Source organism: Henckelia pumila, chromosome 2, assembly GCF_033568475.1.
Source record: "Henckelia pumila isolate YLH828 chromosome 2, ASM3356847v2, whole genome shotgun sequence".
NCBI classification, from domain to species: domain Eukaryota; kingdom Viridiplantae; phylum Streptophyta; class Magnoliopsida; order Lamiales; family Gesneriaceae; genus Henckelia; species Henckelia pumila.
In genome coordinates this window covers 40,206,028-40,210,728 of record NC_133121.1, presented here as the reverse complement: position 1 = coordinate 40,210,728, position 4,701 = coordinate 40,206,028, and positions in this window count along the sequence as shown.

The following is a 4,701-nucleotide window of genomic DNA, read 5'->3' as shown; positions in this document are numbered from 1 at the left end:
AATATGAATTGTCATATGTAATAAAAGTGGGCCTGGTTTATGGCCCGTTCCCACCCCTTGAAATGTATTCCCTACTTGTCATGGTTATTTATTGTAAATACATTAGACTTAGTGGGACATGAAGATTTGAAGATGGAGGTGGGCCCAGCAGACAATAAAGACTGAAGAAATTTAAATTGGAAGCTCAATGTAATAGGATTGCATTGCATACTGCATATTACCTAGGATTGGACTAAGACTCGTGATTGGCAACCACGGGTCGATTAGAAATGGAATCGATCATCCTATATAATATATGATATTATTGTTGTATGCATGTTTTAGACTAAATTGTGTGAATCCGGCAAGCATACAAAATTTTAAAATGATGAGACAAATTTTCAAAATTAAAATCCCTCATTTTAAATATGATTTAAAATTGATATCAAGATAAATAAAGGAAATTTAAAATTGTTTAAATGTTCCTACCTTCCATCAACGATCAATGTATGAGTTGCTACCCGCGGATACGGTCCGGCTCATATTATTGGGGGGGCCCGTTCGTCGGAAAGCTGTACATTGGATCGACACATGTTGTAAGTTGGGTGGAACTCCCATGGGATCGGCTCATATTATTGGGGGATCCACATGGCGACCGTCCATCACAACTTAATATTGATGGGTCATCTTGACATGTCACAATAAACGGCGTCATATTATTGGGCCCTTATTGGACATGAGGTAAAAACGTGGAGGTTGCTTTGGAAGCAATTGGGCTCTACCTTTTGAAAATTATGGTTGACTGATATTATTCGGGACCATAGTTTGTCAATTGGACTCCATGTTCTCACTAAGGAAAACAGTTTCCCGTTTTCACTAGAGGGTAGTGAAATCGTTAAAATAGTGGGAGTGAGATTCATAAAATAAATTTCGCCTATTTTATGTCTTAGTAAATTAATTAAACAATCACTGATATTTGTCTGTTTCTTTTTAGTATTTCATAAAGATGAATTCGCGTAATCCACTTTTCTCGATCCTCGAACAAAATAAATTGACTGGCGCAAACTATACGGAATGGTTCCGTAAGTTGAAGATTGTCTTGACTTCGGAGAAGATGATCTACGTGTTAGAAAAATCTCCTCCGAAGGAAGCACCAGCTGACATAAGTCCAGAAGAGTTAGCCAATCTTGATACATGGTGGGACCATGATATCAAGGCCAAATGCTATATGCAAACCTCGATGTCTGATGAACTCCAGAGGCGATTTGAGGATACCGTGAATGCTGCTGACATTCACGTACAACTCAAGGAACTTTTTGGGGCTCAATCGAGAGCTGAAAGGTTCGCTACTGTAAAAGAGCTAATGACGTGTCGCATGCGTGAAGGGACTTCGGTCCGTGATCATGGGGTACGAGTGATTTGGCTCATACAGAAGTTGGTAACGCTTGATTTGGTGTTGGAGCATGAACTCAACGTGGACTTACTACTTCTATCTCTTCCTTCTTCGTTTGACGGATTTGTGGTGAATTTCAATATGAACAAGATAGAGGCCTCCCTTGAAGAGATGGTCAATATGCTTGTAACATATGAATCCACTTTAAAGAAGGATAAATCGGCTTTCTTGGTGGGCTCCTCTTCTTCTGCGAAGAAGGGGCCAAGTACAAAGGGTAAGAAACGTTCTGCCCCACCCAAAAAAATCGAACCCGAGAAGAAGTACAAGACAAAGGCTTCAAACATGGAAAAGTCCAAGGATGTTTGCCATTACTGCAAGAAGCCCGGTCATTGGAAGCGTAACTGCAAGGAATATCTAGAGCAGTTGCGAACTGCGAAGGGTATGTTCTATATTGAAATAAATGTTTCACTTAATACTACTTCTTGGGTATTGGATACCGGATGTGGATCTCACATTTGCAATGATTTGCAGGTGATGACAAGAAGTCGCAAGCTTAGAATGGGTGAGACCCAGCTGAGGCTCGGAAATGGTTCCAGAGTTGAAGCTAAAGCTGTGGGAGATGTTTATTTAATTTTGCAGAACGATTTTAAGTTACTTTTGAGAGAAGTTTTATTTGTTCCAGATTTGATTAAAAACATTATTTCTGTTTCTATGCTTGATAGAGATGGTTATTCTTGCAATTTTGTGAATGGGATTTGCAATATTTACAAGAATGAATGTTTGATTGGAAATGGACAACTTGAAAATGATCTATATAACTTAAAATTAAAAGACGTTCCAATAAATTATGTTGATAAACCGGCAACAACAAACAAAAGGAAAATCGATAGTCAAAACCAAGCAAATCTTTGGCATGCTAGGCTAGGTCATATTTCCTCAAGGAGGATGAACAAGCTAGTGGGAGAGGGCATGTTTGATATGTCTGATATTAACTCTCTACCTATTTGTGAGTCCTGCCTGAAAGGAAAAATGACTAAATCTCCTTTTAAGGGGAAACCTGAGCGTAGTCAAAATCTGTTGGATTTGATCCCTACAGATGTTTGTGGTCCATTTAGAATTGGTACGAAATTTGGCCACACCTACTTCATTACCTTTACTGATGATTATTCAAGGTATGGGTATTTATATTTAATTAAATATAAGTCTGAAGCATTTGAAAAGTTCAAAGAATTCAAGGCTGAAGTAGAAAACAAGCTAGGTAAAAGTATTAAAGCACTTCGATCGGATCGAGGTGGAGAATACTTGAGTACCGAGTTTTTGGACTATCTGAAAGAGAATGGGATTCTCTCTCAGTGGACTCCTCCTATGACACCTCAGCTGAATGGTGTATCGGAGCGTCGTAATCGAAATTTGTTGGACATGGTTCGATCCATGATGAGCTTCACTGAGCTTCCACCTTCGTTTTGGGGCTATGCGCTTGAAACGGCGGTATTGTTGTTGAACAACGTCCACACCAAAGCAGTGGACAAAACACCATACGAGTTATGGAATGGCAAAGCTCCTAAGTATTCGTACTTGAGGATTTGGGGATGTCTTGCTTACGTGAAGCAGACAGTGGGAGATAAGTTGGATAGTCGATCCACCTTATGTTATTTTGTAGGGTATCCGAAGAATTCAATCGGATATTATTTCTATCATCCTACTGAAACAAAGGTGTTTGTTTCAAGGAATGCCACCTTCTTGGAGAAGGAGTTCTTATTGGATAAGAAAGGCGAGATGATGGAACTCGAAGAAATTCGAGAAGAACCCGAAATACAAAATAATGATCCTACACCTCAGGAACCATTGATGGACACGCCTATACTTAGAAGATCCGAGAGGACTTCTAGACCTCCTATTCGATATGGTCTTCTTCTTGAAGGGGATCAAGATGAACCCGATGTTGGATGTGATCCAAGAAACTTCAAGGAAGCAATTTCTGATGCGGATTCAAATTTATGGCTTGAAGCTATGCAGTCGGAAATAGATTCGATGCATACAAACCAAGTTTGGTCTTTAGTAGATCCTCCCGATGGAATTGTTCCAATAGGGTGTAAATGGATCTACAAGAGAAAGCTTGGGCCTGATGGTAAGGTATTGACCTACAAGGCGCGATTGGTGGCGAAAGGTTATACTCAAAGACAAGGAGTTGACTATGATAAAACCTTTTCACCAGTTGCAATGTTCAAGTCCATAAGAATCCTTATTGTCATAGCTGCTTGGTATGACTATGAGATATGGCAAATGGATGTGAAAACTGCATTTCTTAATGGAAACATTAAGGAAGAGATCTATATGACGCAGCCTGAGGGATACACATCCATGGGAAGCGAGCATAAGGTATGCAAGCTTCAGAGATCAATCTATGGTCTAAAACAAGCATCAAGAAGTTGGAACCAAAAATTTGATGAAACAATAAAGGATTTTGGTTTCATCAAGAACCCGGAGGAACCGTGCGTGTACAAGAAAGTAGTTAAGGATGCTGTGACATTCTTAGTACTTTATGTTGATGACATCCTACTCATTGGGAATGATGTAGGGATGTTACCGTCAACAAAAATATGGTTATCAGGTAGATTTTCGATGAAGGATTTGGGTAAGGCATCCTATATTCTAGGGATACAGATCTATAGAGATAGATCTAAGATAATGATAGGACTCACTCAATCAACCTACATCGACACCATATTGAAACGGTTTTCAATGGATGGGTCCAAGAGAGGACATCTACCCATGTGTCATGGAGTTTCTCTATCCAAGTCTATGTGTCCCAAGACTGATGAAGAGATAGAGAAAATGACACATGTACCATATGCGTCAGCCATAGGTAGTATCATGTATGGGATGATATCTACCAGACCGAATGTAGCATTTGCTCTGAGTGTCACGAGCAGATATCAAGCTAATCCCGGTCAAATGCATTGGAAAGCCGTGAAGGACATTCTTAAGTACTTACGAAGGACTAAGAATATGTTCATGGTATATGGAGGAAGAGAACTAAAATTGGAAGGCTATACCGACTCTAGCTTCCAAAGTGACTTCGTTCTAATTTCTAAATTATGAGGTAAGAAACGACGATGCCCTCTAAACGACCATTTCTTGCCATGCTTCAAATATAATGCATCTGTCTTATCAGCACACGATGGACATGCATTTTTGGAATATGTGTTCCATCCAGACAAACTTCCCAAACCAGGAAAATCACTAATTGTCCAAAGCAGTGCAACGCGCATTTGGAACATCTCTTTACTGCACGCATCATAGGTAGAAATCCCATTTTCCCACAAATC